A 26290-nucleotide genomic window follows, 5' to 3' on the forward strand; every position below is an offset into this window, starting at 1 on the left:
CATTTTATGTACATATTTTCAACAGTTTCATTTAAACAAAAAAGATGCAAACTGACATAATTCTGCCGTGACTCACAAAAAGCTAGTCGTACCTTGGTAACTGAGCGAACTAACCTCCAGTTCTCTCCCTATAGGCTTACGTGTAGGTCTCCCAACATGGGCTAACCTGAGGTTTCCTGGGCCTCTAAACTCCACTGTCCATAAACCTCACCAGGCGGAGGCTTCAACATGTGGGTGCTATGGTTTCCCTCGCATGTCCAGCACCACCTCAACACAATCCCAACAGCATGAATGGCTGACGGGTATGTGGACCTATACACGTAAATGAATAGTTTAAAGTAATACTTCAAGTGAGGTGTTCTTGTTTTTAATTAAAAATATCAATAATTATCTATACCAAAAGACAAAAAAACATTTAAATCAAAATTTTGGGCTGTATCACCCAGTCTTATATTATATTATATTATATTGTATATTGTACATACAGCGCATATACAGTATGCTGTCTGCCAACACAACAACAGGAAGCTGACACAAATACTCATCACTGCTTCCTGTGTGCACTTTAATGACATTAGAAAAGCCAAATTGTCCACTGTCACTCAATAAGGGGTTAAAGTGGCCTGTAATTTTGTAAAGGCCTGGTTGTAGGGCTCTGACAGTGTGTATATCCACGGGTGCCTCTACTGTGTGTGCTTGTGTGCATTTCTAAGTGGACAACAAAGCCTTAAAGTTAATGGGAAAGTGCTTCCATTAAGGGCTCTGATGGCTCCAGCTGCACACTACACAGCAGGATGGGCTGAGAGAGGCAGACAGTGCGACTGTGAGAGTGTGTGACTGCGATTGCGTGCAAACTGGTGTGTAATGGAAGCCAGGTGTGCGGCTTTGTAATAGCGGGGAAGACCCCCTGTTGCCGTAACTTTGTTCAGTGTCTTGCAGGTCAGGACTCACACACACACAGAGTGACACACACGAGGTGGCCTGTTTCTTTCATTATCACTGTAACTCAGCTGACCCTCACATTACATCAGTCAAAGACCTTTGACAAGAGACCACACAACCTTTCAACACCACATGCACTCACACTTCAGCAGCATCCGAGTAAAATATGATGTGAAGAAAACCTCAATATCACATGTATCCCACACTTGGACCAAAACAGGCACTTTATTTCTCTTTCACACACACAACTCTACAATACTGCAGTCTACACTACCTTTCACTACCAAGATACATATACCTTCTGGTTTCACTGCTTCCCATAGTCCTCATTTCTGGCCTCACAAATGCATACAATAAAGGGCATGTTAAAAAAAAAGCAGCTTGGTCTACCAGAAATAAAACTCACTGTAGAATCGCAGAGACAGAGGCGGCCGTATTGTGAGCGTCTCCTCAAGTTTCCCAGCTACACTTAAAGTACATTGCTGATGATAAGAGTTGACAAAAAGAGGGCACAGATCACCCAGTCGAGCTATTCCCACAACAGCTGTCTGCAAACACATTTTCACACACTGGCTGCATTTAAATACTGAAAACGGGGGGCAAACACAGTACAGAGGAAGAAAAAAAAGAAGCTAATAAAGGCCTGGAGGCACAAGTCAAAAGAGTGATAGCTGTCATTATCTGCTGTGGGAGATGACTCATCAATCATCAGGACTTTCATCATTCATTATTGTTCGTGTCTGTTCCTCACACAACTCTTATCAAGTTCTTTCTGTCTCTGATAAAGCGTTTTTTCTGCCTCCTTTTGTGTCTTTATTCTTTTAGTTTTCCCACTTATGTTTAATTTGAGCGTACGTCACCCTTTTTTTTTATCTCTGCCATCTAAGGGTGGCGTTGTAATTAGCCACGGCATACTGTAACAGAAAGAAAATGCACAACAGTCTCTCATTTCCTAACATTACACAATATTCTTTTATCAGGAGCAGTTTAAGCCAGTCTACCGATGGATGGCTTTAGGATAGTTGTTGAAATGAGCAGATCATATTTTTCTCCACAAAGTGAAAAAGGTTTAAATATTAGCAGAAATTGTACAATACTTGGTCACAAACAACAACAGAAAAGTTGCTGTTTTCGGTTATGTGCAGCTCAAGTTCAAATGGAAGCGTCTGTACTCAGGTCGGCTACAGAACTGCTTGTTTCCTCTGGCAGTGTGGAGAGTGTTTTAGAGTCTTATTAGCCATTAAAGCGCAGGATCTCATCTGAGAGGGAAGCTAACCAAGATGATTAACAGTTTAAACTCTCATTTAACACGCAGAGATAGCCCTGGTCATGGCACTCTCTTCACTCTGCTCTCTCTCCCTCTTCCACTCCCTCTGAGGCTGAGTAATATTAAGTTCATAGCCCAGTGCCTTAATAGATGTATTAATATAACCAATGGGCTTCTGAGAGCATGAAATTATCTTTGAGCGATGAATTAAAGCCTTATTGATTGTCTGTAAGGTATTCACTACACAGCAGACAATTCGGAGCATGCTTTGCTGACTGACTGATTGTTCTGAGGAACGACTGAATATATTAATAAATCACTAACTGGATGGAATGATGAACAATATAAGCAATTATCCATTCTAAAGAATAAAAACCCAGCTTTTCCCTGTAATTTCACAACAAATCCTTCTTTTTTTTGCAAATCATAAAAGCTAATGCTAACCAACTTATGAAACTAAGCCACAGCTGAAAAATAATGACAAATTATACTTTAATCACAGAGGAGTGATTTGTTTTCTTTTCCACAGAGTGCCAAACATGAAGGTTTCTTTAAACCCAAAAGAGTAAACTCAAAATGTCTCCCTTTCTGCTTCTGCAAAGCCAACACATCTCAGTGTGCTGTGATCACTGGATGTCACTTTGCAAGTATTTTACACAAATTCGGTTCTTGCCCTCTGAAAATGTTTTTTTCAATTATTTTGTATTTAATGAATTCCAATAACCAAACATTTTATAAAAGTAGGGATATTGGCACATTTGGCGGAAACTGCCTGTCTCAAATTTCACTTGCTATCCTCTTAGATGTAGACCTGTTGTGCAGTGACACATCAATCGCAACATTCCTGCCATGTTTGAAACGCATTCTGGATGTCTTGTTTTGTAATCGTACCATCTGTGACGCTCGCTGGATGTCTGAGGTGTCAAAATGGTGACCCTTCAACTTCAATTACAGTTTGGGGAAAAGGGAGAAGTCACAGGCATCCAAATCTGGCGAGTAGGACAGGCGAAGAGAGACAATTGTGTTGGTGTGACTTGTGCGCCAAATGTTCTAAATTTGAGGCCTCGCAGTAGAACTCACTGATGACAGCCTCACCCTGGGAGACATTCACAGTGCACATGCCTGTAAATGTGGAACAAAACGAGAAACATGCTCTTGGTTTCTTGCTGACCTGATGCACTTTTTTCAGTCTTGAAGAATGCGGGTTCTTCCACTGCAGACTGCTGTTTGGTCCGGCTTGTAGCCTGAGATCCAACTCTCTGCACCAGTGGTGATCCTCGACATGAATGTTTGGTCAGTTTGAAACAGGATTTAAAGTTTGCTCTTTGCACAATTTTGAGCTCCATGGTGAAATCACAAATGTGCACTTGCAAGTGGTTAGAAAAGGGGCCTCCAAGTGTTTCAAACCTGGCAGAAGTATTCGGAACAGTACTCTTTGTGGTTTTACCTTTATATAGAAACAGTCCTGGAACTTTTCGATCGCACTTCAGGCAACATCTATTATGATTTGCATCTCTTTACTTTACTAGTAGAGACTTTACTACGACAAAGCCATTTTACAGCTATAGTGGAACAATAAATTTAAGCTTTGTTAACAGCTGTTATCCACCATATCAACATGTGGTTTGCCCTTCCACAAGTTACAGAATTAATATCTAAAATTTAGATACTAATTTCGGTAACTCTTTGATGTATACCAATGAATCATTTTCTAATATGAGGATGTATATAAAATTACTACAGACAAATAGCAACACATTAATACAAATGCATACGCTACATGCCGAGAGTGACAAGAGGATTACTTTCCTTGGAGAAAGAACAAAAACATGGCATTTTTTCACACGCCCCATCTCCTTTCATGAAGCCTTTCAAATGTTGCTTTCCATTCCATTCAATTTTAAGGCTGTCACAACCATAATAAATCCTCCACTGAAGCACAACTGTTAAGAGACAGATAGAAAAAAGGGGAAGAACAGGGGAAATGAAGAGAAGATATAAAAAGAGACAAAGGAAAGGTGCGTAGGTGACAATTAGAATGAAATGAAGTCAATTTTGCAGCAAAAATATCAACAAAGCTGACATTTCGTGGGAGAGAGAAGGAAGAGAAAAAAAGCTATTGAGACTGAGTAATCACTTCAACTCATGTTGTACGGATTCATCCCTGACTATAATGTGGCTAAAGCAAACTTATGTTATATGTTAGAGCTGCAGTACTGTCTTTTCATCCATTGTCTTGTCTTTTTATTCACACAAAGGCCATTTTCTTAATTATTATGTTTTGTTTTTAATATTTCCAGTGTATCCCTGTAACCTCTAAAGTCTCAATTATCTTCCAGCATGACATTACCATCTTTACCTCACATTTTAATGAGAAATACAACTAATTGGATAAATCCCTTCCCTTCTGTCAGTGTTGTGGATGTGATCATTTCCTAAATATCAAAATATTTAAAAGTCAAATGAACAGGAAGGCGTAGATAAATATTTTCGTGATTAAAAACAATGCCTGCACTGGCACTGCATTAGAACAGTTGTTTTGAAGCTGACTATTTTCCAGCACCGTCTATGAAATTATTTCCCTGACATGCCGTCTCTCCATACTTGCGTGTTTAATTAAAAATTTCTCCTTGATTTAGAATGAAGTCCCAGTGTGAAGAGGCAGCCTTGATCTACAATCTGCGTGCACATTGTTCTCTTAACAATAATAGGCTAAATATAGATTTCAGCTCTCCCTTCCCTTTCATCCTTCAGATAAGAGAGACCCTCTTGCTCATTTTCTCTCATTCATCAAATTACCTTTTCCATTTTTATTAGTTTCACAGGATAATCACCTGAGGAGATGTTAGTTGAGTTGGAGGCAGGAGCATGTTATTAGTTTTTCTAGACGCGACTACACACTCTGACACACAAACGAAGATATGCTCTCACACACACAATCATTCTTATACAAAATCTAACTTATTTTACATATCTTACTCACACGAACATAAATACCTATACATGAGCACAGATAGAAATGACAATATTCTTTCAGATAATCACCACATTCTGCACATTTGCAAAGCTACATGTGTTCAGGAAGATATATTCTAACATAAATGTATGCATGTACACTATAATTAAGCTGTTCTACTGTACTTTTTCTCCTTCCCAGCTCTATAGTTGCCATTGTTTCCATAGCAACACCATAAAGTTTGATTATTTCCAATTTGCACTCATTCATCTTTCAATATGGTTCATGTCCATTCCTTCAACGATTCCCATCTGTGCCACCGTTTCGCTCAGATACATATCTGTACTTATTTAATGTTTACTTTGAGCTACTCTCTAATCCACTCCGCAGAAAGAAGACCTAAAGCGAGACCATTTGATTGTAAATCTCCTCTATAAACACGCATTCTTGCCGTGTTTACCCCCTGCTTTCCTGCCTTCCTGGCTGTCTGGATGTTTGACTGTTGCCTGCCTGTCTGTCTCTTGTCCTGACAGTCCACCTGTCTCCCTTCCAACTGTCATTTATAGTGTCTCTCGGTAAATCAATCACGCGCTGTCTTGCTACTGCTGGCTTTGGTTAAGCCTTTGTTTGACATTAGCGCAGGAAGACAATCAAAAACCACTTTCTCTTTGTCAGGAAACCAACATAAACACACACAAAGCAACACAAAAACATGCATACCAGCATGACATGCACAGACATGCACTCTCTTGTGCAAGTATGCACAGATACACACTTGCAGCCATACCAGCCAGCAGTAGATGGACACAGTAACAAGCCAGAGTTCATAAACAAAGAGACCGTTTGTTTGGACTGGCCGGGGTGAAAAGACGGAGAGCCAATAAAATGACTTTGCTCCAGAGAAGGCGAGGTGAGAGGTCAAGTGTTTTAGTGGTTTTTCAGAGAGTGTGTGACTATGTGTGTCTGTGTGTGTCCATCAGCTGTGGCGGTGGTCTTTAAGCAGTCATTCACTCCACACAATGCCCTCCACCACCCCTATTCATCTTCCATTTGAGGGCTAAACACACACACTTGGAAAAAAACGACACACACACACACACACACACACACACACACACACACACACACACACACACACACACACACACACATATACACACTAATCAAATGATTGGCTATCTTTGTGGAGCTTTCAGAATGATGATGAACTCTCAGTTAGTAAATGCAGTATCAAAGCAAATGAGATTAAGTTAAAATGGCAAAACAAATTGAAATCTTCAATGTGTTTTTCATGTTTTTCATTTGTTTCAGACAAACAACAGACACAGAGTCATGTATAAGCTGTCTGTCATGACACAACTGGCCTGGATACGTTTTACCACTCTGATCCAGGCTGTGTACTATTTCTACTTTGAGGAAAAGAAAACAACTCAAGAGTAAAATTACCTTTCATCCACACAGCCAATTCAAAAACACTGCACGGATACGAATATGTTGTATGAATAGTCATTCAGTGAAAATTGCAGGCGGCGTGCATCATACAGAAAAGTGAACAAGTGCAAAAAAAGAACGGAACAACACATAAGTATGAAATAGGACATAAGTGCAAAATAGGATCAAAATACCAAAAACCAAAACAGTATATGCTGCTTTTTGGACGATATTCAGCTTCACATTTGAATTTATGTATCACTGCTAGCAAAGGTTTACAAGGTTCATCCTTCCTAATCTTTCTCTATCTTTCCACCCCTATCACTGTCACTCTACAGTTATAATTTCCCTCTTTGTCTCAAATTTTGCTGCAACTTTCCACACGTTCAAAGATGTTTGTAGATTGATAGATACTTCAATTTTCCTGTCAGACTTTGGAAAAGTGCGAATCCACAAATGCAGATGAAAGAGGATGCGAAACACAAATGAAATGAGAATACAGGAACGGAAGGGGTTGAAGGGTATCAGACATCAGGGAGATATCCAGACAGAAGATGAAAGGAATATATACAAGTGTGTCAGACAGAGGCCCATCTGAGACTGGGTTTCTCTTGGTGACATTCCCAATAGTATTTTAGATTTCAAATAAGTTCAAATGCAGAAGAAGAAAAAAAAACAACTCACGGGTTGAGGAGTTTCAATTTATACAAAAAGCGGGTAACACAAAACAAAAAATGACAAGGCGTCTTGCATCACCGCTGTTGTGCGCGCTGTCTCTCAGTGTGAGGAAGACGAGGGAGGCGGGGAGAAGTTAAAATGAAGACAAACTGCAGGGAGGAGGAAACCGAGCGAGCAGGGAGGAGAGAGGAGTGAGGGCAAAGTAAAAAGACAAGGTGACGAGCGAGGGGAAGAGAGGCATGAGTGTGATCTTTGAAGACGAGCAGTGTCCCTTGGTGACTCTCGCTCCCCGCTCTCCTTTGCCGCCGCTGCCAGATTAAACGAGGATGGAACAGAGCAACGGGAGGGAGGAACAGGGAGCGGAGGGAAGAGGGAAGCAGGAGGTTGTAAGTAGGCCTGGCACCCTGCTGTGACCCCATCAATCAACACATACAAAGACACGCACACACTTGAGCACACCACATGCACACACACACACACACACACACACACACACACACACACACACACACACACACACACACACAGGGTATACCCCCCCCACCACCACTAATGAGCTATTTACACAGAGGGCTGTTTGTGCACAGCCATAGACTCTGCCAAAACGCACACACACAAATTCTTACACAGACGCACACAAGGGACAACGCACAGCAAGGTGTGCTCAAATCCAGAAAACTAATAAAAAAATTCTAATGCAGAAATAACCTACATCTAAACATCAGTCAAAGCCGTATGTGGCCACAAATATAATGAAAATGATATGTATCTAGGCTGCAAACATCCCTTTGAAAGCACAAATGAATGCATGAACCCACACACATGCACGGAATTCTGCTCTTACTGGGCATCGTGTTTTGTTTATCTGTGCACGTTATATAATATAGCGTACTGGACGTACACTTAGTTCCATATGTTTGTGAGAGACCGAGCTGGGCCAGTAAAATCCTCCTCCATCCTCCACCTGTTCAGAGCTCCATTTGTATAATTGGGAAGCAGCTGGCTGATAGCTGTACAATACAGACTCACTGTCCTCATTGCTCACCACTGACTCTAAAGTAATAGCTGAAGAGCTGTTAGTGCAACTGTATGGTAATCCATTTTTCTGTCTGTGTTTAGTGTATATCTCTCTCTTCATCCAATTCATTTAAAACCAATTTGCTTGATGAGTCTTCCCGCAAATCTCCGCGCTGCTCTCACTGTTGGAACACTATGAATGATTAGAATAAAATTAATATTGTCCCACAGGGTAACATGATTATCTATAGAAGTAATACAGTGTAGTTATCGGTTTATGTCTGCGCTTTACTCTCTCTGTATGAGCGCATTAGTCAAATTTGTTTTCAGTATCTATCTCTCGTACTTGCTCAGTGCACGTGGCTCTTAAGACACGCACTCATCTCTGCCAGATCATTTGCCTCTCACTAGATGGTTCATAAAGTTAAAGTTACACTAAGATTATGTTAATTAAATGCTTGTTTTCTGCACTTCAACACCCACGCAGATACTATATATATGAGCGCACACAATAGGTGAACACATTCACATTCATGCATGCAAAAATGAAGGAAGAGAATAATGTGCACTTTATGCTTGGCTATGTTAACAGTGGTATATAAATTATCTATATTATGAGAAAACCGCTCAGATCTTATGTACCTTTAATGATGCATGGCCAGTGAATAGCAAACTTTATTGTGTAATAGCAGCATTTTATGATACGATGGTCACCTGGTTGACCCAAGTAAACTCAATCATGTTAAACAGGAACAATTACACCCACAAGCTGTTGTAAATATATTGATATACTAATTACAACCTATTTTATCTTGTTGGAATCTGGGTGGCCAGCATATAAAAAAATGATTATCACCACACTTTCTACAATATGTTGACAAGCTTCTTAAATTCAAGACAAATTATCAAATAAATTACATGAAGCCAACATTTATCCCCAACAACTACTCCAGAAGAGCATACAGTATGTGTCAACACATATAAACTGTATATTCAACACAAACGGGGCCAGGAAAAACAGGAGTATGAAAGGATAAGTGAAAGACAGATATTTACGCACAAACACACAAAAAAACAGGCAGGGGAGAAAAAAAAAGCTCCACATAATTTTCCAACACATAAAGAAAGTGACTTTGACAAATGGCTATTCTAAAACCAGGGCAGCAGTTTGAGCCAACACAGACAGACAAACCCACTGTGTTTATGTGTGTGTTGCAGAGAAAAAGGGCTTTGCCCTGGATAAAAACTGAAGTACCCAGTCAGCAACATGACAAACCAATCTACTGGTGCTACTTTGAAAAGCTGACAGGACCACACAGACACACACACACTTCTGACTTTCCATTGTTCCTGATCCATTTTGTGTGGCTGTGTATGCATTGCATACCCACGCTGTCCAGCACAAAGCATGCCTCTCGAAAAGCACAATTTCAACAAAAGCTTCTTATTTGCACTCTTGTGCTACTGGTGCTAAATGGCATATACGTTACCAATGATATGGCTCAGTCTCAGGGTCAACAATTATTCATTTATGATTCCTATACGTACAATAAAATTAGGTGTGAAAGCTGTGGGAGAAAAAGTACCCACAGTGGCCAATGTGGGTGAAAAATTGGAATCAAAACAGCAAGGCAACATTCAGTCACAGGAAATGGAGGCAGACAGGCTATTAAAATTACCCTTTGAGTTTAGACCTCAATGCTGTGAACCTTGCGTACATATCTAACCTTGACATATGGGTTAAGCCCAAATAATATTTGAAATGAGAAAGTAGATCTTTGTCTCTGGCAGCATGTTCTTTAGATACTAAACCATTAAAAACTACTGATACTCCTGTGTAGTATGAGCATGCCATACTACTGGAATTTGAAAAAAAAAATTACCATTAAAACATAATCCACAAAGATTAATTTCCTCCAATATGTATTTGAAAAACTACATTTATAGATAACAGTTTTAGGCCTGCAGAGCACATACAGCACACAACAAACCTGCACTGCATCTTTCCAGCAGTATTGTTTACATTCACGGCTTAGGAAGTTCCTACAGTCCTATAGAGGTTTCTCAGCCTGGCTCTATGCTGCAACACACTGCTAGTTTCTGAATAAAAATCCACCTCAGTTGTGGATTTGCCAAAGCTTAACCTGTGCAGCATGCGGTGCAAAGTGAGACTACATTGCTCTTTCGGTATTCAGACGTGACGCATCGGCTTGTGTTAAGGGGTGTTTCTTACCTGAGGATGATTTCAGCAGTGGAGGAGACAACCCGAAGCAAAACAAGGAACCGGGTGAGCGAGAGCAGGAGAAAAAAAAAAAAGAGAGAGAAGAGACAAGACAAACATTTGTGTAGATTATTAAATACTGCACTCCAATCTCTGCACAACTTTTACCAGTGTTCGGACGTACTTTAGTTCTATTTTCAGGCCATTTTGTCATCACCATAACATTGAATAACTCAATGTGGAATTTACATTCAAGCGCAAACGAGATAATTCAATACGGTTTATTTTACACCACTGCATCTCTCGGAACATTACCATGCGAGGATTTACCAAAACAGCACAGGAAAAGCAGACATTTATGAGCAAAAAATGGAAATCTTAGATGCCACATTATAGGCATCAGCTGGAAGTGAGGGGCTAAATGTGCTCACTGCTTATGTTCCCTGTGATGGAGGACAGACCCAATGAGCAATGTCTTGTTTGAACCAATCAGGGGTGATGAGACACAGGGGCACTAGAATAGACTGTAATTGCTCCTGTTCTGGCTTTGCCGTCAAAACTTGGACATCTGTGTGTGTGCATTTGTTTCTGCTTGTCAGATGTGAGACAAGAGTGGTGTGTTGAAGGGAAAGAATAGAGAGTGAAAGATTAATGCAGAAAAAAAAGCATCATGTTAAAAGCAAAGTGACAGCGAGAGAAACGTGATTGGTGGGAGAGAGATTTCTCAAGTGTCTGGTGTGAGAAAAATGGGCTGTATATCTAAACCAGACATTCACAGTAGACTGACGAAATTCACTCGCCTTCTTCCCAACCCTCTCCAAAAATATTTACTTGGCTTTTTTTTTTCATCTCCTCAAAAATATTTCACACTTAATGTCATTGCGCCCTCTCCCACTCGGTGTGCCTTTCTTGGCATTCCCAGTTAGCCCCTCTTTGTCCAAGCTTATTCCCCTCTCTCACTCTGCTGCAATTCTCGTTCTTTCTCTCTGTTTGCCACAGTCTGCATCGCTGTGGCTCTCATTCAAATAGTAATCTACACTTCTAAAATTGTGGTTGTTCTGTGTGTAGAATAGCGCTATTTACATTTTCCCTCTAGGATTACCACTGCTTATCGATTTGGCCCCGCTTGCATCTGTTCAGAAAGTCTTCTAAGTGATTGCCTTATCACTACCCCTGTGCAAGTCTGTGTGGTGTGTGTGTGTGTGTGTGTGTGTGTGTGTTGTGTGTGGTGTGTGTGTGTGTGGTGTGTGTGTCTGTGTCTGTGTGTGTTGTCCGCATGTGTGTGTGTGTCTGTGGTGTCTGTGTGGAATGCCTTATCGTTGTTCTAAGTGTGTGTGTGTATTGGTGGATGCCACTTATCATGCCATCTCTCACGGGCCTCTGCAGTCTAGAATTTTAACAACCCTGTGCTTGTTTGAGCATGATCAAGCAGTGAAAAAAACATTGTGTAATAGAGTTTGAGTACCTACTAAGTTTTCATAAGTGTGTGTAATATTATATATATATATATATATATATATATATATATATATATATATATATTATAATATGAGACAATTTCATTGCTTTATTTTCAAAACTGAGCACCAGAAAACTCTACTTCTATGCGCTAATGAGATTTTTCTCTCTTTGCTTTCAACACTCACCCCTGAGCTTCGCAGAAGAACGGATCATTAACTGAAAATGACTGCAATCGCAGCGCACACTAACATGTCTAATGTCCCAGCAGCTGTTGTCAGTCTGCTTGAACACATCTCAAATTGAATTCTTCCTGTTTATCATAGGCAGCTTGTTTGAAGCACAGACAAGAGGAAGAAAGGAGAACATGCAACAACACTCCCAACATTTTTACCCTTGCTGAGAAGAGGTAATGTGAGAGTTGAAAAGGTGTGCTCATTTTTTTCAGTGTTTCTTTTAAAAATACTCTGTATTCTTTGAATTATCTTTCCTTTACTGTAAAGTGTGGAGCTTTAAAAGTTTCAACAGTAGAAACTCTATTTGGGAGAGTGGAAGTCATTTAAAAAATGTGAAGAATCTCATCTTCTCCCTCTGCAGAAGGATAATCGAGGTTGGTTAGCAAAGATAGTCTAAAAAGCCATAAAATCTTAGCTACTCAAAACAGTCTTACTTTTCACCAACGCACTTGCTTTAGCAATCCATATCATGCAGAGGCTCCAAGTCTCTCTGATGCTCCAGAACAGGACAGATGTACAAACTGTATGAGTGCAAGCAGGAGTGGTGTGTTGTAAAAATGTGAAAGCTCAAGTGAAGAACTAAACCCAGATCAGTTTCTCACTTCCAAAGAACTATTCAACTTTAATGCAAAGACTTAGAAAACAAATCGAAGCATCTTTTTTCTTCAGTTCAACAGTTTTATTTTCATTGTTCAAAGTTCCAGCTTTAGAAGTTCACCATGAAAAGTGTAAAAACAGAGAGAAAAAAGAGGTTTCTTAGAGTTATATAGCATTTTTGACAGCTACGAAAGTAAAGTACAATCACATACACAGGAAAAAAAATAAACTAATTACATTTGGCATCATGTTGATAATCAGCACCTGATTACTTCCTGTTTGGGAACCTTTTCAGCTGCTGGTGACCTATCAGGATGGATTTTGCCTTTAACAACTTCCTGTGGCGAGTTAATGAGCGATGCAGCAAGCGAAGCAACACAAGAAACCTGAAAGGCCTTTGTTGTTCCTATGGTAATTAAGCCCAATCACAAAGTGGCCTGGTTTGCCCCGTGTGTGTGTCTGTGTGTGGTCAGAGTGATGTGTTTTGAGTGGAGCATGCTATATACTCTTTGAGAGGAGCCGGCAGGCTTGCTCTGTGCAGTCAGGACAGGATGAATGCATTCTTTGACACAGCTGACAACTACACAGGCCTAGGCGTTTTCCTCATAGGAAAAAATACACATATGTACACACACATAATAGGTAAACTGATTTGTGGGAATCTCGGGTGCTGCTGCCACTGTGTGAAAGCATGTCTTTTTCTATGTTGTGCAGGCTGTGGGTCAGGGGCTTGTGTCAACATCTCTCGTTGTAACAGCTAGCTAAGGTATACACTTATCGACCTACATGCTCCTCTTTACTTCTGTTTATCTCTGTTTATGTTCGTGTCCGTTTGTGTATGTTGTCCATTGTCTAAGCACTCATATTCGTCAAGAAACTTCTCTCACTGATGACTTTTTAGAATTCCTAGACAATAAATGTAACTGACTTGAACTTGACACTGCTTGCACACACATACAGGACGACTGGAGGCTTCAATTTTAGTACATATTTTCAATAGTTTCACTTAAAACACAAAGATGCAAGCTGACATAATCCTACCGGAACTCACAAAAAGCTAGTCATACCTTGATAACTGAGCGTACTACCCTCCAACTCTCTCCCTATAGGTCATGTGCAGGTCTCCCAAGGTGGGCTAATCTGAGGTTTCCTGGGCTCTAACTCTGCTGGCCACAAATCCACCAGGTGGAGCTTCAACATGTGGGTCTATGGTTGCCCTTGCATATTCTGCACCACCTCCACATAATCCTGACAGCATGCTGAATGGCTAACGGTATGTGAACCTTATACATAATGAAAGTTTGAAGTAACACTTCAAGTTAGGTATTCTTTTTCTTATCATAAAATTGTCATAATTTTTAGCTATATCACCCGTCTTATATTATATTATATTATATTATATTATATTATATTATATTATATTATATTATATTATATTATATTTATATAGTGTACATACAATGCATATAACAGTATGCTCTCAGCCAGCACAACAGGAAGCTGAGACAAATACTCATCACTGCTCCTGTGTGCACTTTAATGACATTAGAAAAGCAAATTGCCCACTGTCACTCATATAAGTGTAAAGTGGCTGTAATTTTGTAAAGGCTGGATGTAAGGCTCTGACAGTGTGTATATGTGTGGGTTGCCTGTACGTGTGTGTGTTGTGTGCATTTCTAAGTGGACAACAATGCCTTAAAGTTAATGGGAAAGTGCTTCCATTAAGGCTCTGATGCTCCAGCTGCACACTACACAGCAGGAGGCTGAGGAGACAGACAGTGTGACTGTTGTGAGAGTGTGTGACTGCGCGATTGCGTGCAAACTGGTGTGTAATGGAAGCCAGGTGTGCGGATTGTAATAGCGAGGAAGACCCCTGCTGCCGTAACTTTGTTCCAGGTCTCGCAGGTCAGGGCTCACAACACACCAGAGTAACACACACGAGGTGGCCTGTTTCTTTCATTATCACTGTAACTCGGCTGACCCCACACAACATCAGTCAAAGACCTTTGACAAGAGACCACACAACCTTTCAACACCACATGCACTCACACTCAGCAGCATCCGAGTAAAATATGCATGTGAAGAAAACCTTAATATCACACGTTAACCCACACTACATGAACCAAAACAGGCACTTTATTTCTCTTTCTCACACAACCACACACCACACAACACACCACAACACACACACCACACCACACACACAACACACACACACAACACACAACACCCTACACAAGTCTATGCTACCTTTCACCACCAAGATAAATATACTTTCTGGTTTCAACTGCTTCCCATAGCCCTCATTTCTGGCCTCACAGACGCAAACATAAAAGGGCATGTAAAAAAAAAAAAAAAAAGCAGCTTGGTCTACCAGAAATAAAACCCACTATAGAGATCGCAGAGACAGAGGCGGCCGTATTGTGAGCGTCTCCCAAGCTTCCAGCTACAACTTAAAGTGCATTGCAGATGATAAGAGTTGACAAAAGAAGGGCACAGAGTCACCCAGTTTGAGATATTCCCACCCAACAGCTGTCTGCAGCACATTTTCACACGCTGGCTGCATTTAAATACTGAAAAACAGGGGGCAAACACAGTACAGAGGAGGAAAAAAAAGAAGCTAATAAAGGCCTGGAGGCACAAGTCAAAAGAGTGATAGCTGTCATTATCTGCTGTGGGAGATGGACTCATCAATCATCAGGACCTTTCATCATTCATTATTGGTCGTGTCTGTTCCTCACACAACTCTTTTATCAAGTTCTTTCTGTCTCTGATAAAGCATTTTTTTCTGCCTCCTTTGTGTCTTTATTCTTTCAATTTCCCTCTTTTATGTTTAATTTTGAGCGTACGTCACATTTTTTTAATCTCTGCATCTAAGGGTGCCGTTGTAATCAACCACGGCATACTGTAAACAGACAAAAAAAATGCACAACAGTCTCTTATTTCCTAACATTACACAATATTGTTTTATCAGGAGCAGTTTAAACCAGTCTACCAGTGGATGGCTTTATACGATTGTTGAAATAAGCAGATCATATTTTTCTCCACAAAGCTAAAAAGGTTTAAATATTAGCAAGAGTGTACAATATGGGTCACGAACAACAACAGAAAAGTTGCTGTTTTGGTTATGTGCAGCTAAAGTTCAAATGGAAGCGTCTGTACTCAGGTCGGCTGCAGAACTGCTTTTTCCTCTGGCAGTTGGGAGAGTGTTTTTAGAGTCTTATTAGCCATTAGAGCGCAGGTCTCATCTAGAGGAAGCTAACCAAATGATTTAACAGTTTAAACTCTCATTTAACACGCAGAGATAGCCCTGGTCATGGCACTCTCTCCACTCTGCTCTCTCTCCCTCTTCCACTCCCTCTGAGGCTGAGTAATATTAAGTTTCATAGCCCGGAGCTGCTTAATAGATGTATTAATATAACCAATCGGCTTCTGAGAGCATGAAATTATCTTTGAGCGATGAATTAAAGCCTTATTGATTGTCTGTAAGGTATTCACTACACAGCAGACAATCGGAGCATGCTTGCTGACTGACTGATTTTCTGAGGAACGACTGAAATATAATAAATCACTAAGTGGATGGAAGTGATGAACAATATAAGCAATTATCCATTCGACAGAAACACAGCAGCTTTTCCTTGTAATTTCACAACAAATCTCTTCTTTTCTTTGCAAATCATAAACGCTAATGGTAACCAAATGAAACTAGCCACAGGTGAAAATACGACAAAATATACTTTAATATCAAGGGATGATTTGTTTTCTTTTCCACAGAGTGCCAAACATGAAGGTTTCTTAAACCCAAAACAGTAAACTCTGAATGTCTTCTATTCCGCTTCTGCAAAAGCCAACACATCTCAGTGTGCTGTGAATCACCGGATGTCACTTGCAAGTATTTTACACGAATTCGCGTTCTGCACTCTGAAAATGTTTTTCAATTCTTTTGTATTTAATGAATTTCCAACAACATGTGTGGTTCCAAATAACCAAAAGTTTTAAAAATAGCAAATGCTGACACATTTTCTCAGAAAACTGCGTCTATAACAAGTAAAAATCCTGCCTGTTTCAAATTTCGGCTGCTATCCTCTGAGATGTAGACTTGTTGTGCAGTGACACATCAAATCGCGCAACATTCCTGCCATGTTTGAAAGGCATTCTGGATGATCTGTTCTGTAATCGTACCATCTGTGACGCACGCTGGATGCTCGAGTGTCAAAATGGTGACCCTTCAACTTCAATTACAGTTTGGGGAAAAGGAGAAAGTCACAAGATCCAAATCTGGCGAGTAGGACCGGAAGAGGGACAATTGTGGTTGGTGTGACCCATGTGCCAAATGTTCTAAATTTGACGCAAAGCGCCTCGCAGTAGAACTCGCTGATGCAGCCTTACCCTGGGAGACAATTCACAGTGCAACACACCGTTAAATGTCGAACAAAATGAAAGCATGCTCTTGGTTTCCTGCTGACCCGATGCACCTTTTTAAGTCTTGAAGAATGCAGATTCCCCGCGAAGACTGCTGTTTGGTCTGGCTTGTAGCCTTAGATCCAACTCTCTGCACCAGTGGTGATCCTCGACATGAAAGTTTAGTCAGTTTGAAACAGGTTTAAGTTTTTCTGTTGTACAATTTTAGCTCCATGTGAAATCACAAATGCGCACTTGTGATGTGGTCAGAAAAGGGACCTCCAAGTGAGCGTTCCAAACGTGCGGCAGAGAAGTATTTGGAACAGTCTTCTTTACCCAATGTGTTTTACCTTTAATAGAGACAGTCCTGGAACTTTTCGATAGAACCTCCGGCAACATCTATTATGAGATCAGCATCTCTTACTTTTTAGTTAAGACAAAGTTCATTTCGCAGCTACAGTGGAACAGCATAATCAAGCTTTGTTAACAGCTGTTCTCCACCATATCAACATGTAGTTTGCCCTTCACAAAGGTACAGATATAATTATCTAAATGGTAACTCTTTGATGTGTACCAGTGAATTATTTTCTAACACGAATAACGTCAATAAAAATTACTACAGACAATGGCAACACATTAATACAAATGCATACGCTATATTGCCGAGAGTGACAAGGGATTACTTTCCTTAGAGAAAGAACAAAAACATGGCATTTTTTCACACGCCCCATCTCCTTTCATGAAGTCTTCTCAAATGTTGCTTTCCATTCCATTCAATTTTAAGGCTGTCACAAACCATTAATAAATCTCCACTGAACCCAACTGTTAAGAGACAGATACTAAAAAAGGAAGAACAGAGGAAATGAAGAGAAGATATAAAAAGAGGGCAAAGGAAAGGTGTGTAGTTACAGAATGAAAAAAGTCAGTTTTGCAGCAAAAAATCAACATTCGTGGGAAGAAAAGGAAAGAAAGAAGCTATGAGACTGAAGTAATCATTTCACCTCATGTTGTGTGGATTCATCCCTGACTACAGTGGCTAAAGCAAACTTACATTGTATTTAGAGCTGCAGTACTGTCTTGTCATCCTTTGTCTTGTCTTTTTATTCACTTGAAGGCCATTTTCTATATGTCATTATTGTTATAATTTTTTTTCTCTATTATTTCCAGTGTATCACTGTAACCTGTAAAGTCACAATTTCTGCAAGCATGACATTACCAGCTTACCTCACATTTGATGAGAAATACAACCTAATTGATAAATCCCTACCTTTTGTCAGTGTTGCGGATGTGATCATTCCTTAAATATCAAATATATAAAGTCAAACGCCAGGAAGTCGTAGATAAATATATTTCGTGATTAAAAAACAATGCCTGCACTTGCACTGCATTAGAACAGTTGTTTTGAAGCCGACTAATTCAGCACTGTCTATGATATTATTTCCCTGACATGCCGTCTCTCCATACTTGCGTGCTGTTTAATTAAAAATTTCTCCTTGATTTAGAATGAAGTCCCAGTGTGAAGAGCAGCCTTGATCTACAATCTGCGTGCACCATTTTCTTCTTAACAAAATAGGCTAAATATAGATTTCAGCTCTCCCTTCCCTTTCATCCTTCAGATAAGACGAACCCTCTTGCTCATTTTTCTCTCATTCATCAAATTACCTTTCCCATTTTTATTAGTTTCACAGGAAATCACCCTGAGGAGAGGTTAGTTGAGTTGGAGGCAGGGACATGTATTAGTTTTTCTATTCGCGACTATACACACTGACACACAAAAACGGAGATATGCTCTCACGCACACAGCCATTCTTATACAAAATCTAACTTATTCTACATATCCTTACTCCACACGAACATAAATACCTGTACACGAGCGTGGATAGAAGAACCGATTAAATATTCTTTCAGATAATCACCACATTCTGCACATTTACAAAACATTAAATGTGTTCAGGAAGATATACTCTAACATAAATGTATGCACGATACACTATAATTAAACTGCTCTACTGTACCTTTTCTCCTTCCCGCTCTATCGTTGCCACTGTTTCCATAGCAACACTATAAAGTTTGATTATTTCCAATTTGCCTCCGTTCATCTTTCAATATTTTCATTGTCCATTCCTCCCACGATTCCCATTTGTGCCTCCGTGTCGCTCAGATACATATCTGTATTATTAATGTTTACTTGAGCTACTCTCTAATCCACTCCGAAGAAAGAAGACCCTAAGCGTGGCATTTGATTGTAAATCTCCTCTATCAACACGCATTCCTACTGTGTTTACCCCCTGCTTTCCTGTTCTGGATGTTTTGACTGTTCCTTGCCGTCTGTCTCTTGTCCTGACAGTCCACCTGTCTCCCTTCCAACTGTTATTTACAGTGTCTCCGGTAAGTCAGTGCACGCGCCGTCTTGCCATGCTGGCTTTGGTTAAGCCTTTGTTTAACATTAGCACAGGAAGACAATCAAAAACCACTTTCTCTTTGTCAGGAAACAAACCATAAAACACACAAAAGCAACACAAAAACATGCATACCAGCGTGACATGCACAGAACCACACACACTCCTGTGCAAGTACGCACAGATACACACTCCGTAGCCATAACCAGCCAGCAGTAGATGGACACAGAAACAAAGCCAGAGTTCATAAACAAAGAGCCCGTTGTTTGGACTGGCCGGGCGAAAAAAACGGAGAGCCAATAAAATGACTTTGCTCCAGAGAAGCGGAGGTGAAAGGTCAAGTGTTTAGTGGTTTTTCAGAGAGTGTGTGTCTGTGTGTGTCCATCAGCTGTGGTGGGTCTTTAAGCAGTCATTCACTCCGCACAATACCCTCCACCAGCCCTATTCAGCTTTCATTTGAGGGCTAAACCACACACACTGAGAAAAAAAATGACACACACACACACACAATATACACACTAATCAAATGATGACTAACTTTTGTGGAGCTTTCAGAATGATGATGAACTCTCAATTAGTAATGCAGTTACCAAAACAAATGAGATAAGTAAAAATGGCAAAACAAACTGAATTCTTTAATGTGCTTCTCATTTGTTTCAGACAAATAACATACACAAACTCATGTAACAAGCTGTCTGTCACGATAACGACTGGCCGGATACGTTTTACCACTCTGATCCAGACTGTGTACTATTTCTACTTTCAGGAAAAGAAAACAACTCAAGAGTAAATTACCTTTCATCCACACAGCCAATTCAAAAAACACTGCACAGATGTGAGTATTTCGTAGATGAATAGTCATTCAGTGAAAATTGCAGGCAGCGTGCATCATACAGAAAAGTGAACAAGTGCAAAAAAAGAGTATGAAATAGGACATAAGTGTAAAATAGGATCAAAATACCAAAAAACAAAACAGTATATGCTGCTTTTTTGTAAAGATTTTGCTCCACGTTTGAATTTATATATCACTGCTAGTAAAGGTTCACAAACACGCAGTTTAGTTCATTCTTCCTAATCTTTCTCTCCAATATTTCTCTATATTTCCAATCCCTATCACTGTCACTCTACAGTTATAATTTCCCTCCCTTTGTCACACGTTCAAAGATGTTTGTAGATTGATAGATATCTTCAATTTCGTGTCAGACTTTGGAAAGTGAGAATTGACAAGTGCAGATGGAAAGAGTAGCGAAAACACAAATGAAATGAAGATACCAGGAACGGAAGGGGCTGAAGGGTATCAGACATCAGGAAGATATCCAGACGATATAAAAAAAATATATACAAGTGTGTCAGATAGAGGCCCATGTGAGTATGGTTTGTCTTGATGACATCCCAGTAGTCTTTCAGATTTCAAATAAGTTCAACATACAGAGAGAAAAAAAAAAACACGAGTTGCGGAGTTCAATTTATACAAAAAAGTGTGATAACCACAAAACAAAAAAATGACAAAGTGTCTTGCATCGCTGTCTCTCGGTGTGAGGAAGACGAGGGAGGCGGGAGAAGTTAAAATGAAGACAAAAACTGCAGGGGAGAGGAACCGATGTGAGCTGGAGGAGAGAGGAGCGAGGGCAAAGTAAAGAGACAAGAAGTGACGAGCGAGGGAAGAGAGGCATGAGTGTGATCTTTGAGAATGCTAAATCTAGTCTGACAACTACCTAATCTCTATTTTCTTTGTTATTCTCTGCAAAAAAACATGCATTATCATATCTAGTTTCTTTCACCTTCCTTCATGTCTGTGTGGCTTTCTTTTCTCCTTTTAAGCCCTTTCTAGACATCTTTAACATCTGTAAATGTATGTGTATTCATGATTTCCTAAATGCTGGAATATCTATCCATTTGTGATGACAGTTGAACTACTTATTTATTAACAGTGAAATAAAAATAGCCAGACAGTTGTGACGGAGCTCAGAAATCATGAAACACGTGACTTAGCGGGATTTTCTAAACTGGGATTCTGTATGTGACAGCTCACCAGTCAGCTCATTATAAGTAATACATAAAGTTACTTCTGTTGTTCCATGTGTGTAAATGCAGGCAACTCTCTCCCTCTACAGACCCTTATCTGGATAATGTTGCTGTTTGATTCTGTAGGTATTAAATAAACTAAGGGGAAAGAGGCCTACAAACAACTAGAAGCCACAAATTAAACTTCAGCTTCGATTCATGTTGTATCAGAACTTGGATTACGTTTGTTATTAATGAGTCTAACAATGTGACTTGGAATTTACTCTGTCATTAACATGATAAAGATTAATTTTTATGGACATTGCAATTTGTAATAAGATGTTAAATTGTAGTGCAAAGTGAGTGATAAAGGTGTGCAGACTGTGTCTTTGGTGCTTTATGAACAAATCTTATTGCTGAAACGTGTGAAAAAAAAAAAAAAAAAAAAAAAGATTTCCCCAAATGACTTCACACAATTTGAACTACATTGCTTGATTATGCCCATCCGGTAATCTGTTACTGCGGCTACATGCAGTTTAGACTAATGTCATGTTGACAGTGATGCAGAAACAATTCCAGGTCTGACCAAGTGAGATTATGGTTGTGACTTCTACAGAAATGCTCACTCAGACATGAAGCCCACACATTCAGTCGCCATCCAAATAACTGAAAGAAGTACATGTCTGAAAAGGTTTCAATTATATAATCTCTCCTCCATTGTTTGTTTCATATAGACAGCCTGTGTCTTGCCGTCTTCATCTCATCTCTTTGTTCTCACCTCTACGGTGTCCACCTATTTTCTTTTTCTGCTTACATTGTATGTCTCCTACCTCCTTTCCACTTCCAACCTTTTCACACCTGGAATCCTTTCATTCCATATCTCTCCTCTGCTTTTTCTTTCAATTATCCACTAATATGGTCTCTTTTTCAGGTCCAGTGTTCCCAGAGTTGCTTTTTATTCTTCTCTTGATCCCTAGTTTCATCATCATCTTCACTTTCCTCCTCTCTGCCAGACCTCAGAGTCCAAAACTTAAAGCTTAGCCAAGTACCAAAATGCCTCCTGCCCTGGCCTAAATACAAACAAAGCTATACACACACACACACGCACACACACACACACACACAAGATGCATGGGAACACATAAACACCATAGACACAAGTGTGCACACAAACATGTACACAGGTTCACAGATTTTCATGCATGTGCGCACATAGACACAAACACACAAGCCTCTAGCTTCCACGACCCGTTGCTGGTTTGTGAGCCATCTGTTCATTTATTTTAGAGAACAAACACACCTGACAGTACTGAGGAGCTGCTAAGTCCATTTCACTGTTCAGTGAACAGCACAAGTTGAGTCGACTAGATGGAGGATATAGCTGGAACGAAACTTAACGCACCCCGAGGGGAATTGGAGATCGAGAACTACTGTTCCTGTCAAAGCCATTTCTCTGAGAATCAGAAAACTGTATCTCTCAGTCGCTGTCATCTAACAAGATCCAATACCTGTTACTATATCACGCAAAGTTAATAGGAATTGGCTTGCAGCGAGGCTCAAGATATAAGGGACATAAAGTCCACATATATGGGATAGTTATGTATATCAGTCTCTTTTCTGTTGTAAGAGGAACATTAAAGGGTACAATACAAAAATGGAGATACTGTCGAGTTACACATACAGTCATCTGTGTTCAAATGTTTGCTAAAAGTGCATTTAATCAAGTCTCTGCATGTATGAATGTAACACTTTCTACATCAATCACACTAAGTAATAGCTGCCAACCTCGTCTTTTCTTTTGAAAACACATTAATTTCCATTAATAATAGCATTCTAGAACACAGAAGTTCATGGATCTGTAATTAATTACTGGCAATGTCAAACGATTGAATCGACTGTAATGCATGTTAAAATCTTGAATTCACTGTTTACAACATTTTGACCTATGGCAATGCTTGTTTAAGATAATATTTGCTAAAAGTACATGGAATTTGATTAACATCTGTTATAGTTATGGCTAACAACTCTGACTAGAGAAAGACCAAAGTCTTAAATATTGTGCTATATTCTGTGTATCTAATATTACTAAGTATTAAAAAGTAAATTTTGACTGCTGTCTTTATGACATTAATCAAGCTTTCACTAATCTTTGACATAGTGGTTTAAACCAAATAATATGAAATGGAGGAAGTAGATCTTTGTCTACTGATACGTCTGTTGGTATGAGCATGCCATACAATTGAATTTGAGGAAAACAACCATTGAACAAAATCCACAAAGATTTAACTTTCCTCCGATATGTATTTGGAAAACTACACTTATAGACCTGTACTGCATCTTTCCAGCAGTTTACTGTTTACATTCACGGATAGAAGTCCTACAGTCCTATCGAGGTTGTGTCAGCCTGGCTCTATGCTGCAACAGCCACTGCTAGGTTTCTAATAAAATCCACCTCAGCTGTGGATTTGCAAAGCTGAACCTGTGCAGCATGCGGTGCAAAGTGAGACTACATTGCTCTTTCAGTATCAGACGTGATACGTGTGGCTTTGTGCTAAGGGGTTGTTCTTACCTGAGGATGATTTCGGCAGTGGAGGAGCAGACCCGAAGCAAAACAGGAACCGGTGAGGGTGAGCAGGAGGAAAAAACAAAGAGAGAGACAAAACAGCACTTTGTTAGATTATTAATCTGCACTCCAAGATCCGCACAACTTTTTACAGTTGTCCGGCCATACTTTAGTTCTATTTTCAGGCCATTTGTCATCACCATAACATTTGAATAACTCAGTGTGGAATTTACATTCAAGAGCAGCGAGATAATTCAATACGGGTTTATTTACACCACTGCATCTCTTAGGACATTACCATGATAGGATTTACAACACTGCAGCAAAAGCAGATAATAAATGAGCAAAAAATGGAAATCTTCGATGGCCACATTTATAGGCATCAGCTGGAAGTGAAGGGCCTAAATGTGCTCACTGCTTTATGTTCCCTGTGATGGAGACAGACCCAATGAGGCAATGTCTTGTTTGAACCAATCAGGGGTGATGAGACACAGGGGCACTAGAATAGACTGTAATTGCTCTGTCTGGCTTGCGTCAAAACTTAGACATCTGTGTGTGTGCATTTGTTTCTGCTTGTCTGCATGTGAGACAAGAGTGCTGCGTTGAAGGGACGAATAAGAGAGTGAAAGATAAAGACAGAAAAAAAAAAGAATCATGTTAAAAGCAAAGCGACAGCGAGAGAAATGTAATTGGTGGGAGAAAGGCAAAGAAACACACACGAAGAGAGTTTCTTCACTGTCTGGAGTGAGAAAAATGGGATGTATATCCAAACCAGACATTCACAGTGGACTGAGAAATTCACTCGCCTCTTCCCATCCCTCTCCAAAATATTTACTTGGGCTTTTTTCATCTCCTCAAAATATTTCACACTTAATGTCATTGCGTCCTCTCCCACTCGGTATGCCTTTCTTGGCATTCCCAGTTAGCCCCTCTTTTGTCCAAGCTCATTCCTCCTCTCTCACTCTGCTGCAACTCTCGTTCTTCTCTCTGTTTGCCACAGTCTGTATCGCTGTGGTTCTCATTCAAATAGTAATCTACATTTCTAAAAATTGTGGTTGCTCTGTGTGTAGAATAGTGCTATTTACATTTCCCTCTAGGATACCACTGCTTATCGATTCTGGCCCCACTTGCATCTGTTCAGAAAGTCTTCTAAGTGACGTCTTATCACTACCCTGTGCAAGTCTGTGTGTATGTGCGCGTTGTGTGTGTGTGTGTGTGTGTGTGGTGTGTGTGTGTGTGTGTGTGTGTGTGTGTGTGTGTGTGTGTGTGTGTGTGTGTGTGTGTGGTGTGTGGTGTGATGCCTTATCGTTGTTTCAAGTGTGTGTATGTGTCTGGTGGATGCCTTATCATTGTCATCTCTCACGGGCCTCTGCAGACTAGAAATTTTAACAACCCTGTGCTTGTTTGAGCTGATCAAGGCAGTGAAAAAGCAGTGTGTAATAGAGTTTGAGTATTTATTAAGTTTTTTATGCATGTATGTGTATATTATATATAAATATATGCACACACACACACATACATATACTGTATTATGTAAAAGAATGCCATTGCTGTATTTTCAAAACTGAGCACTAGAAGCTCTACTTCTATGCGCTAATGAGATTTCCTCTCATTGTTTTCAACACTCACCCCTGAGCGTAGCATTGGAACGGATCGAAACTGAATATGACTGCAATCACAGCGCCACTAACATGTCTAATGTCCCAACAGCTGTTGTCAGTCTGTTTGAACACATCTCAAATTGAATTCTTTCCTGTTTATCATAGGCAGCTGTTTTGAAGCACAGACAAGAGGGAAGAAAGGAGGACACAGCAACAACACTCCCAACTTTTATACTTTGCTGTACAAGGTAATGTAAAAGTTGAAAACTGTGCTCATTTTTTTTCAGTTTGTTTCTTTGAAAATGACTCTATTCTTTTGAATTATCTTTCCCTTACTGTAAAAGTCTGAAGGCTTTAAAAGTTTAAACAGCAGAAACTCTATTGTGGAGGGTGGAGGTCATTAAAAATGTGAAGAAATCTCATCTTCTCCCTTGCCAGAAGGACAATCAGTAGGATAACAAAAAAAAATCTAAAAACCATAATACCTTAGCTCTTCAAAACATCTTGACTTTTCCCCCA

At 39.9% G+C, this 26290-nt stretch overlaps 1 protein-coding gene and 1 long non-coding RNA gene across 3 annotated transcripts in view; both read right to left on the reverse strand.

Annotated features, from left to right (window-relative positions):
* The window catches only part of unc5ca (unc-5 netrin receptor Ca), a 230232-nt gene that overhangs the window by 136078 nt on the left and 67864 nt on the right, over positions 1-26290 (reverse strand). The window lies entirely within an intron of this gene.
* LOC127534677 (uncharacterized) overlaps positions 1144-26290 on the reverse strand; it is a 30352-nt gene continuing 5205 nt past the window's right edge. Inside the window, exon 2 of the long non-coding RNA XR_007942934.1 lies at positions 1144-1803. This is a non-coding gene — a long non-coding RNA (uncharacterized LOC127534677). The remainder of the gene's footprint in view (positions 1804-26290) is intronic.

The sequence above is a fragment of the Acanthochromis polyacanthus genome, chromosome 7 (assembly GCF_021347895.1).
Source record: "Acanthochromis polyacanthus isolate Apoly-LR-REF ecotype Palm Island chromosome 7, KAUST_Apoly_ChrSc, whole genome shotgun sequence".
Taxonomy (NCBI): Eukaryota; Metazoa; Chordata; class Actinopteri; family Pomacentridae; genus Acanthochromis; species Acanthochromis polyacanthus.